At 37.1% G+C, this 13,142-nt stretch overlaps 2 pseudogenes; both read right to left on the bottom strand.

The window, feature by feature from the left end:
- Positions 1-8,467: 8,467 nt before the first annotated feature.
- LOC149191964 (damage-control phosphatase At2g17340 pseudogene) lies at positions 8,468-10,828 on the bottom strand (annotated as a pseudogene).
- Positions 10,829-10,950: 122 nt separating this feature from the next.
- LOC149191965 (U-box domain-containing protein 13-like) lies at positions 10,951-11,768 on the bottom strand (annotated as a pseudogene).
- Positions 11,769-13,142: the final 1,374 nt, after the last annotated feature.

Genomic DNA, 13,142 nt, shown 5'->3' on the forward strand with positions numbered 1-13,142 from the left:
CACACTTCTCACTCTTGCTGACAGCTAAAGCCAAGGAAAATATATAAGAAGACATGGCAACCAGGCCGATACTTTGAATGGGGCTTCTATTCCAAATGGCGTGAGGTATAATTGGGACTTCACATAGAGGAGACCCCCTTGGTTGATGGATTTCCAACATTGTCAACATGTCTCCATCCTCTTCCACTCAATGTGTGCTTTCTAATGATATACAGTTTGTCTCACTTTGAGTGTGGGACACCAAGATATGGTCCTTTTGATCTTTTTACACAAGTACCACATCAACATATCCATACATTTGACCTATGGCAGATGATGTAAAAACTAGTGTTGTGTGTCACCTCAAGGGTGATTCCTTGCTGCTTAGGGCCACCAAGCCCTACCATGTCATGCCTTACCTTGGCCATGGATTACTTCCATTTGATCTATTTACTTAGAATGCTTTTAACTTTTTCCCTGTAACTTTATTATTTTTCTATCTCATGCCTAGGCCAAATTTCAAAGAATATAAATGATAATTTATTACTCATTTCTTGGCTTAATCCAGTGTAAAATTTATTATTTATTGATTACATCCTAGTTAGAAAATTTGGATGACTTTCACAAAACAATTATTATTTTAATATATCTTCCTTGTGTGGAGTAGTGGAAACATACCCTCACTTGGTTTTGATATCCTTTAATGTGCACTAAAAGTTTTGCATCATTTAATTTGCTTCTAAAGTTCTACATCCGTTAATTTGCACCACCCATACTTTGTCAATATTCCATTATTAAAATATTATGCAAGGTTTAGCACTTCATCCTTTGCATTTTATTACTATTTTACATTCCACAAGCTTTAGTTCTAGTAAAAAATTTCAAAGCAGAGAAGACTCACACATAAATACGTAAACACATAAATATACATTTCCATTAATGGAATTAATAAATCAACTCCATACCAATTCTTAGCAAGTAAAAACATGAAAAATTACATTTGGACATATTGTCATCTTTCACCTAGTCAATAGGTCTACCCACCAAAAATATAAGACCAACTTATATCCATCTTAACCCCATATCTATCAAGCGACTAGAGAGATCAAATCTCTTGAGGTGTAAAACTCTTTTTTGAGTGCAAAACTTGAGGAAAGGTTTGCACCTCTAGATATTTGATCCCTCTCGATGCTTGATAGATATAGAGTTAAGATGGATCTAGGCTGGTATATCAAATTCATTACGATATAATAATTGAGAAAATAAATCTCAGTATTTAACACTTCAGTAATAAGTAAAATATATCTTTTATAACATGTCATCTATTTTATTGAAAATAAATCTTTATGTAGTTTCATAACATTATAAGAGTTTGACACTAATAATGGCATTGTGATTCACCTCTGGTGTGATGGCTAGGGTTCAGCCTAGTCGATTGTTTCTCCATTCCTCCTCAATATACATTTGAAAGGAGGCGCTCGTGGCCCTATTGTCTCCCGAATCCTCAAGATTGCCCATGCTCTTGACTATTACCTCGTCTCAGTATTCAATCTCACCATCTTCAACATCAAGAAGAATATCTTCGCTTCCTGTTTTAAGTAAGAGGTCTTCTTCTTCTATGATTAGCTTCATATTGTCTAAACTTCAATGTCTAACATTTTCATGGGTGTTGCAAACCTCTCTGCAACATTCACGGCTAGATCTGCTTTGTTCTCAATTTCAGCTCCTAGTGGTTTGAGCACTGCTTCTCCTTCAAGCTAGGAGGGCTCTCACTTATCGATCCCCCCCCCCCCCCTTCCCTTTTGCAATTTGGTGAAATACTCTACTCATGGTTTGTTGAACCCTATCTATGGATCCTCATTTTCATGGATGTCTGTTACTGAAGCTCCCTCTATTGAGGTTCCCTTAGGGGTTGAAGCTTTAAGTGAAGCATTTATTTATTTAATTTAATTTATTTTTTTAAATTTTTATTTTTTCCTGACGTAGGCTTGATTTACAGGTTCAACAGCCTGTAGCTGAGGCTTGTAGACCTCCATTCCTAGATTTTTGAGCAACGAAATCCTCTTATATGATGATTTGAACATATACCCTTTGCCAAGAGGTTTCTTCATCATTGTATCTGACAAAGTTGATAATTGAGTGCTGATTTATGATTATGATCCATGCATATCGGGCAATGTAGGAATCTGTATGTATAATTGGTTCCCCTCTTTTGATTCTCTTTTGGCATCAATTTTGATTTCTCCACTTTGGGTAATGCTCCCAAAACTTCCTTTGCAGATGTGAATCTAACTACTTTGACTACAATCGGTAATGCCCTAGGAAGATTCTATTGTTGAAGCGAAGAAAAAAATATATTACTTGAAGTCCACATATGCTCACATTTGTATGGAAATGGATTTAAACAAAGGATGTCATGCTAAAATTAATTCAGTTGGACCTAGTTATTCTTGGGTACAAAATCTAGATTACGAAAACATTTGTTTTTGCTATAGAGCTTGCTATGAGCTTGAGCACTCTCTCAAAACTTGTTCCAAAGTTGGGAAGCTCAAAACAAATAACTCCAGTTCAAAACCAAGATGGTGGACAGGTGCAAATTTTGATCATTACATAATCTTAAAGGAGGTGTTAGAAAATTAGAAAGGCAGAAATATTTTCTTTATGTTGATGATTACTTGTGATGCCTTTCTATTCTTAATAACTTTCTTATGTTCTCTTTTATATTTGTTCACCAATCAATTACCAAAACCAAAACACAAAGATCAAGGACACTAGATGTAGGCACTCAGCCAGGGCTAAAACCCCTATATAGGGGAAAAACTAGTCAGAGAACTCTCCCTTCAGTAGATTTAAAATGAGATAGACCAAGACCTTAGACCAACAAACATTCCTCCTCCAACAAGTCAACCTTCCAAGTAGATTCAACAAAATTCAATAGTCACTCTGGTGTAGCAACAAAAACCTAGCAACAACCCAACAAAAACTCATAAATTTTGGCCACAGCTTCACCAACAACTTCAAAATTTCGACCTCCCAGCAACTGCAAAATTTTGGCTCCCAACAACAATCCATAACTTCGCACATGTGAGATAAAAGAGAGAAATTTCAGCTTCTTTAGCAAGATGTTGGGCTCCTTCTACTTTGCTAGAATCTTTCTCTTCTCCCGTTGTAATTCACACTTTTTCTAAGCCCAAAAACTGTAGATTGAACTTGTTAAGTTGGCTATTCAAATGAGGTCAAGTTGCTCTGATATATAGGCTTCTTGTGAGGTCGAATTCCCCTGTTTGAGGCCAACTTGGTGGAGGAGGCCTATAAGACATAAAGTACAATAAAATAAAATTCTTCTTTGACAAATAGATCCCAAGAATGGGTTGTTACAACATGACATGGACAAGGACACTTGACATAAATCCTAGAAGCCTGCAATGGAGGATTTGAACAAAAAACAATTGACCAAAGCATGAAACCCATGCTTCAATAAGTTAATTTCTTTAATAATAAAATTTCCTTTTATTTCTTTTGACAAGTATATTTTATTATGACTCAAATACAATTATGAAGACAGACACTAGTTACACTGGTAGAAAATGACGAAATTAGTGACTAGGTGACTAAAAAAGTTAGTCACCGCAATTATTTCAAGTGAATTACCACCAAATTTGAGAAATTTTAAGTGACCAAACTAAAAATGACTAATTTAGTTTAGGGATAAAATATACTACTAGATAATAAGTGACCAAACTAAAAGCGACTAACTAAAATGACTAATTTAGTCCAGAACTAAAACATATGACTAGATAATAAGTGACAAAATTAATAATGATTAACGTAAATGATTACTATAGTCCAAGAATAAAAATATGATCAAATAATAAATACAACAAATATATGAATTAGTCATTTATGTTAGTGATTTTTTATTATGTCACTCCGGAAATTGAAAATTGCAATTTTGATACTGAAGTGTTTCATTTCGCTACAAGGGTCTTTGAAGCCATCTATAGTGTTAAAATTCTGAATACCCTTTTGTATCTAAATTTTAACACTGCAAATGGATTCAAATATTCTCAACATCAGTTTGACCTTCCTTCATCGTCGGGGAAAGGCTCTCCTTCACCAGTTCGTCCAAGGAGGGCAAGGCCAATGGCACTTGAGATGAAGGACAAGCAAAAAAACAAACCGGAGAAAGCCGTAACTTCTAAAACTTCTGAAAACCGTAAGAAAGCAATAATACATTGCATATCTTTCTCCGATCTCTAGCATGAAAGGGAAATCAAACTCAAAGTTAGACAACCCCAAGAAGATTTTTACATCCCCTCACAAATGGCCTCGAGCCTTGGGCTGACTGAAACTAGAGGACCCGAGGAGTGCACAATTGGAGCAGGGGTTAGGGCTTCTGAATTGCTAGATGATTGCGCTATCAAATTATTAAATTTGCTTTCTAAAGACCTGGTAGGCCTTAAATCCAAGGCATGGTGAACTTTCGATCTAGCTTCCAAATGCGAATGAATAAAGTCCTTGCGCTAGCCCAAATTTGTTGAACACCCCCTCCTCTAATGCATAATCCACCAACTCCTCCCCCTTCATGCCAACATCTCATCTGAAAAAACATATTTGATGAGTAGTTGTGTGCCTTCAAAGGGTTTATCACAACGACGATCTATGTACTTAAAAATATACATCATGTGAATATAAATCTCATGGTTATCATTTAATCTTAGTTTTCATTTTGACAAGTATATCAGAGCTTGACATTGTCTAGAGCCCATTCACTCTTCGTCAAAACTACGCCTCGCTCTAGTAAAAAACTCCACACCCCTTTCTTCGCCTACAATTTTTCCATGGGCCTATAGGGTTTCTCCATAATTATTGATTTCCTCTCCCATGGTATAGATGTTGTGATGTCCTCTTTAACATTTTGAGTTCGTAAAAAAAATTAAAAAATTATAACTATAACTATAATTAATAATTAAACTGATCTATCCTCGATGGGGGTGATGGACATAGTGGATGGGGCACCTCGTGGCCCATGATGGCTAACAACTAGCACCCAGGTCGAGGGCCACCCCCATGCCCTCTCACTTCACCTGATATATGGGGAGGAGTAATGGTATGAGTGTGGAATTTAGTAGTGTTTGGACCAGTGCGGGAGATGTCGTTCTAAGATCGAGGGTGGTCGATGGGGACTTCATTCATGTTTTGTTTCGGCTTCATTCTCTTGCCTGGTTCTTTAGTTGTCAGAGAAGGGAGCAACGTTGCTTCCGTTGGGTAGGGTGGAGCCCCCAAAAATGCGGTTTGCGGCCAGGTTGTTGGCTCTCTAAATTGGTAACTTTCATGTTGCAAGGGTGTTTTTGGAGTGGTTGCTGACTGTGGTTCCTGGTGGAATTGACCTTCAAGAGCTCCTGGTCAATTTGTGTATTGATTTTCTGCGGTTATATGTATTTCGGTGGTGGCGTAGGCAACATTACTCCTGGGAGGGGTGGCCTTTTTGTAGATGGCTTTCGTCTTTTGGCTTTTGGTCTCGTAATTGGGTTGTTTGGATTCTCCATGTGTTTTTCTGTGTCTTTCTGGGGAAGGGAGCAAGAATCTTGGAGGTAGAAGTGTTATTTTGTTGCTGATGTGGCTGGGGGAGGTCCTTAGAGTGTGGTGGGAAATTATTTGCTTCCTCCAACCCTCCTTCGTTCGAATTATTCGAATTTCAATACCTCTCTGTGTTCGAGCCTGGGGTGGCTGATCTCCTGAGTCTGTGCAGTGTTGTGTGGTTTTGGTTGGTGCTAGTCCACAATCCTGTTTGGGAGGCTGTTGGTTTCTACACCAGGTGCGATGAACCTAGTGGGTGTGGGTCAGGCGTGCTTGGAAGGTCCTTTGCATTGCAGGTGAAGCTGCTAGTCCAACGTTGATGCGTCCAGCCCCTAGAAGAGGGCGGTACTCCCTCCCTCCAAAGCCCTGCTATGTTAGTGTGAAATTTCTTGGAAGGTGTACCAAAAAACACTTAAGTCACTAGGTGACAAGTGACCCTAACAACAATTTATGGCTATTTAGGATTTAGATCTGCAATGAAAAGTGAAAAACCTGCAAGAAAAACATATACGATCCATAATAGCAAACAACAGTAAATATATCCAATGCAATAACCCAAATGAAAATACTTTAATTGAATAAATTATTTTATTGATAACACCTGGTGAAGGAGATCTACAAAAAGGGTATGTAAATCCCCCTCCATGGGATGGGTCCTTTGATGTCCTTGATGCTTCAGTAATCGATCTTCTCTCTCAATGTGTGAAAAACCCAAAACAATGTGGAGAACTCAAATGGGAGCTCAAAAGAAAAGAGACGATAATGGTGACGATGATAATGATCATGGTGAAAAATGAATGGAAAACCATCCTATTTATAACAAAGTATTGAGTTAATCTCGAAAATGGAGAATAATAAAATAATATTGACCAAATCAAGATCTAACCTCTAGGAATACTTTAATATATTTATTGGAGAGATAAGATATATTTAAAATTGTCAAATATCTTTATTTAGAAATAATTAACATATAAAATGATTTATTAATTATTTCACAAGGATTGAGAATGGTGTGAAATTGAAATAGTTATTAAATAATGATTTAACAATTATTCCAATAATGGAAATAAGGAATAATAAATAGATAGTGATTTATTTAACTATTCCTAGGGGATTTAGTCAAATGTGACACAGAATAATTATTTAAACATTGATGTGAAAATTAAATAAATAATGGTTTATCTAATTATTCTCATGGGTGTTTTTGTTTTGTTTTTTTTTTTTTTTTTAAATGAGAAAATAATTAAATAAAAGTGGTTTACTAAATTATTTTCCACAGTGAAAGTGATTTTACTATGGTAAAACTAGCAATTGTTCTTAAAGGTGCAAAGGTACACCGAAGGAATCGAAGATTTATAAATATCATATCGCCATGAACACAACCCACTGTTAAATCCATCCGTATAAGATTTGCCAAACTATCCAATGTAAACACCACGAGGTGAGAGCACTATTCCATAAAATATTGGGAGAACTTGCCCAATTGTATCATGCCCAATTATTTGTCTTTTAATACCATACAGTCCTCTCTATTACAATATTCCGCAGGATTGGTCTCCAATGAGATGAGGCATTGCCATCGGGGTCATAGAACTCCAGTGCCTTGATCATATCAAACTCCACATTGAATAAGTGAATGTATGACCGCCCATTGCTAGTGAGGGAAAGAAATCCTAGATACTATTTTTCCACAACATCGATGGGAGATCTGTGGGGCATCGTGATGAAGTCTAATCCATTTGTTGTTTATTCTTATATAATCTACAAATGTCAGCCCACCTAATGGATGAAATTACAAAGTACACCATGGACATGCATGCAAGTATTTGGGAGCATAAAATAAAGAAGCAGAGAAATTTTCCAAAAGTTGTTTCGACTAAATAACTTGCATAGACCACGTGATTTCCTATATATTGTAGAGCTAATGAGTGGGTCATTGCTTACTATTAACAAATTTAAAATTAAGTGGATCATTTTATAAGGAAAAGAAACAACTGTACTAGTGAGCAGAGTGAGGATGAGGGATGAGGTCCCATGTGGGAGGGTCCTTCTTGCTAGCAACATGACCATGCTCCATTAAAACTTGGAATGGATGGTGCAACCAACTTAGAATTAAATATACACAAGCCTTATCAAGCGTGAAAAGCTGGAACACACTTATATATAAGGAGTATGGCCTTTCATTGAATACACATTGGACATTGTCCACATTTGATGAAATGCAAGCCATAAAGCTCAGTCTCTAGGTCTCTGGCTGCACTATAATTCACATTTGAACCATAGTAACCAAATTCGCTTGAATTGAGGTGAAAAATACAAAAAATTGAAAGTTCTATTCGTACACCGAATAGTACGAGGAAATTTGATCCGTTTCGCAGTAGTTAGTAATCTAATTGATTTAGAAGGCTTGTCTAAACACACAATAGATAGGGGTACTTGCACATTAATGCATGCAAATAGAAGGAAACGAATTGGAAGGTTATTATTAAATTAGAAATTTATTTTTTTATATTATCTAGTTTGTTTTGAATGTCTGGAAAGTCCAGAAAATAGTGAAGGAAATAATTTGAACACTCAAAGTGTGTAAATTTTATTAGGAATATATTTAAGTTTTGAAGTTAAGAGAGATTTTGAAGGGATGAAGGTAGTGCTATATTTTTTAATTGTGTTTTAGAATTTTTATATTATATATAATTATTAGGTTTTAATTGTGTTTTACAATTTTTAGATTATTTATAATTATTAAATTATTTAAATATTAAAATGAAGAGGAAAATGAATGGAAGGTATCACACTTACAGGAAGAGAAATACCTATCTTTAAATATTTTTAAGGTATATATTATTGATTTATTGAAAATCTTTCATCCAATCAAACTCAAATTTGAATTAAATTTTCAACTTGGTAACTATGATTTGAACTGCGCTTAGAGATTGATGTCAATCCCATTGCCCATACCCTCCCAAACAACTCGATTAACATCATTTTATAAATATGCAAGCTCAAGCGATACATAAAATCAGTCCCAAAATTTACAATAAGAAGGTTCTTTACGTCTACTCCCAGAATATATTCCCTCCCATTTTTCATCTCTTTCACTTTTGAGACAATTTCCATCAATTCAGACTAAGTAACATCATTAATGGATGGTAGATCATGGGCAGCTAAAACCACCTGTGTACTTCGTCGAAGCAAATCTTTTGCAAAAGGTAATATCCCTACTACAAGATCTACGCTAGAATTATCCGCAAACATGACAGCCTTCTTCCAAGTCTTCCTCATCCAGCTTGACTTGAATGTTTCCAAGTCATCAATGACCCATGGTCGAGGTAGTAAGTTTTCACAACTAGCCAAAAAGGATATGCCATCCCTTTCAAACACTTCAACAAGCTTTGCAACACCCAAATAAAAAATATTGCATGCAAATATTTCCCTTGTTAAGTTTTCTAAACGCTTCCCTCCATCTTCAGTACTATCAAAGACTGTTAGAACTTGAACTTGTTCAAATAGGATCAAAGATTTTGTGTTCTCTTCTTCCTTGACTTTTTTAAATATGTCTCTGAAACCCACTTTCCTTAGGCACTACTCTCGTAGTCTACACAAAAATACACAATCAGGTGGTCTTCTGTGGCTTTCAGGATCTTCTTGTAATTCATCCAGTATTTTGCCATAGCTCTCTAGAAACTTAGCTGCTCTAGCCTGGGCATCTGAACAAAACCATCTAGCTCTGCATGTTTCCTGAAGGAGGCGATGGGCTTCCTAAAGTGGCTATTTGAGCTCACCACAAACTTGGTTTCAAATGTGATGGAAATATTGTGGAATGGTTGATCCAACAGTTAGAGTTGGATGGAGATCCACACAATTTTTCCTCGCCTGATGAGCTACTCATTGTTGACCCAACACACCCGATGATGAATACAACCCCACCGCCAACCATAAAAGGCAAGCCTTGTCGAACGAAGGATGAACATGATGAAAGAACTTGAGTACCCACAGAGTGTATATCGTAGATTTTCGAACTAACTGAAAAGTTCCACCATAAATATGACAATGAGACCATTGAATAGCTCTTCAGAACATATGGGCTATCTACAATACCGCCACAACAGGCCATTCGATGACCACAATACATATTTCCACTTCCACCATCAATGATACAAGCTTTAATGGTGCTTATGTCAGTCCCGATAATGACAACTCGATTCCCTCTCATGATGATCTGTAGAATGTTGCAGGACATTAGGAACAAGGAAATTTTATAGAGGCCGCTCTCAATGCAAATCCAACTTCACTGCAATATGGGTTTGAACCTCTTTCACTTCCCTGGAATCTCAATTTTCCACCTTCCATAGCTCGAGGCACTACAACTGAATTGCAATTCACTTCATACACTTAGCAACAAACTGTGACACACCCAAATTTTATTAACTTTTAGTCATAATTTCCTAATGCCAGAGGAAGAATGAGAGTGAATGATGGATTGATTAGGGAGGGGATCATAAGCACATTTGAACCACCAAAGGAATTATACAAGGTTTGTATGTTGATTCAATGGGCGTTGTGAGTAAAGGAAATGACGCCATTACAAATGGCCTCTCCATTGAATGATTGATCAAACCTAGTAGTGATCAAGGAGTCTAAGTGAAAGAGTGCAAGCGTCTATCTTTCTAACCAAGAAAAATCATGCTTTGCCAGATGGATGTCGTGCTTCAACAATTTTATCCACACCACATAGCCTTCACATATAACAAAAGAATAGTACCCTCCACACATCCCTACATCCTCATCTCACAACCACTTTGAGTATTTCACCTTATGGTTATGACACAAGTTTCAAATTTCTAATAAATATACAATAAAACCACAAGGAGATGATCTTTGACCACCATACTAAAAAGGAATGCACAAATGAGCCAACCAATGCTTGATTGCTTGTCTGTTCCAAATATTGTAATCAGCTACTTGGAGCTTGCTCTCATCTGTTGATGTGCTCTAATAATGAAGCAACCTTGCGCTTAGCTCTTGTTGTGCCTTTATGGACCAAATCTAACAAGGGTTGATAAGCTCCAAGTTCTCGGGCTGCAACAAGATGTTGTGGATCACTTGTACATAATGCAATCAAAACAACAACTACATTTTCCAGGTTTGGAGGTGAGCCAACTTTGATTAATTCTACCAATATTGGGATTGCATCAACATTTTTGATAACTATTTTCCCCTCTTGATGACTTGCAAGAATTTCTAGTATAGAAAGCGCTTCATCAACCATCCCTGCACTGGGATCTACCAGAAAATGCATCAATGGGGACAGAACATTAGCTCTCACAACCCTTGCCTTGTTACCTTGATATAATGATAAATTGAAGAGTGTTGTGGCAACATCTTTCTTAGCTATAGGGAAATCAGACAATGAAATTCATTAGGCATAACAGGAGAGTTGGATTTATCTGTAAGACCACCACAAGTATTCGATCCTTTCTCACTATCAAGAACATCCATCTCAGGATTCTCTATCAAAACTAAGTCCTTCAACCTCATCATAATACTTGACATTTTCTCTAACCTCTCACCAACTTCTCCACATTTGATAACAATATCATGTAGTGCCAGTGGTTCTTGCTTAAGATAGACAATGGTCTTGAGTTGTAACTTTTATGCTAATCTTCTTAATACATGCTGGTCAACATCTCTGTCACTCCTCTGAGACAAGACAATACTTGGATCTTTCTCGAGTTCCAAATCAAGTGTGTCAACTCTTCCTTTAGCTCTTTTGAACTGGGCATGTACAAGTTCAACCTATTCTCAAACTTCATTTGACAATCCAAGTTCTTCATAAGCCAATTCACTTAAAGCATGCTCCAACTGAATAGTTACATTGTGCAATTTACCTGCAACTTGCTTCCATCATGGCCAAATTTGAGGATCTCCACAGCATGTTTAAGATCCGAGCACAAAGATTTCAAGGTCTGTAGGTTATTATCCTTAAGCAGGGGATCCTCCAGTTCCTTGATTTCTTCAAACATGGCTACTAATAATTTGAGCCTTCTCACTAGATTAGCACCTTCTTTCTTCAGATAGTTCTTGCATTCCCCAACACCTGCAATCTCGTTCACCAATTCCATGTACGATTCCACCACTACCATAACATCCCTGCCATCTCCTCCTACTTCCGCTAAATACATCTCCAAATCTGGCACCCCCACCCCCATAATTTTTGCTACCATATCTAGCCGATGATCTATTGGAATCCCAATTCAAACCTGAGTGTGTGAGGAAAAAAAGCATCAGAGAAGCAGTCACTTCCTTCTTCACGCGGCCCGGTTTCCCCGACCTGCAACTTCTTCAACTTTCTCTAGACCTTAACCCACAGTATGAGGTTCCTACACTCTAATGTCATTGGGGTCTGTTGTTACTATTGACCGACTCAAACCCTGGTTAGCCCACTTGCATCTGCCAATCGTTTATCTATATATGTCCTCCATACTTGTTGTTTGTGAAATTTTTTCTGTAGTAATTGATTTATTTGTCCTACTTATTTACAATAAGTTATTCACCCATGCTTTAGTAAATATCAAAATGAATTCAGCTTTAGACTTCACAAATTAAGAGCTGAAAATTAAAAGGCAAGAGAAACATTAGCATATGAAAAATCACATTGACACGCTAGTTTTTGGACAAACGTCCCTGGAAAAACCCAATGTGGGAAAACTGGTGCAGCAGATCTGAGGGTTTCTATTTTTGGTAGTAAATTTTTGAATACAATCTGGATGCCTAAGAGAAAATGGAAATCCACTCAAAGAAGATAACTGAGAATTATCTCACACTGCTTTTGGAGATTTTATCCTGTCCCCAGCTCCTGGATGAGTCATTGTGCAGTCTCTGTGTGAGCCTATGTAGCCACTTCGTGACTTTTGCGTGGAGACTCCCTGGGCTACGTCAACCTTGGCTGCTTCTGCTACTGAGAAATCGAGATTTCTCCTGCCAGTCACCCACAATGATTCCTAGCACTGATCACTTGTATTACCCAACAATTCTACATCAACCTTCCCTAGTTTCTGTGTTGTTCCTCTGTGTCAATCTTCTCCAGTTGTTGCATTGTCCCTCCTTGGCACAACATTGGCTCTATTATCCTTCACTGACTTCTCTGACGTATATTTACTTGAACTAGAAATCACTTCCTTCTAGTACTGCCTCTGATCCTCACCGCTCGATCACTGGTTCAAATTCCTTAGCAAACCTTGCCCTAGGAAAATCGAACTGACTGATCAACTCTTTGTGTATATCAAATGAACCCTAAGCCTCCTTCTTATACTTTTCTTGTTGAGACTTCAATGGCTGATATTAATTATCTGACTAGTGGCTAAGATAAAATCTTGACTTGATCCGCTTTCTAGAACATTCTCACCCATATTTTAATTAATACCCATTAATACTTTAATTTTCCTAAGTTTAGACTTAGGAACCCCATTAAAAATATTAATTATTTTAATAAAATACAATCCAGGTGGAATTTCACCAAACAGTTTCTGGGTTCTTTAGAAATCACGTGCCTTGGCATCTCCTCCAATTTTAATGGCTATATC

The sequence above is a fragment of the Pinus tabuliformis genome, chromosome 2_2 (assembly GCF_031772625.1).
Source record: "Pinus tabuliformis cultivar Carrire ecotype Pingquan chromosome 2_2, CPIR1, whole genome shotgun sequence".
Taxonomy (NCBI): Eukaryota; Viridiplantae; Streptophyta; class Pinopsida; order Pinales; family Pinaceae; genus Pinus; species Pinus tabuliformis.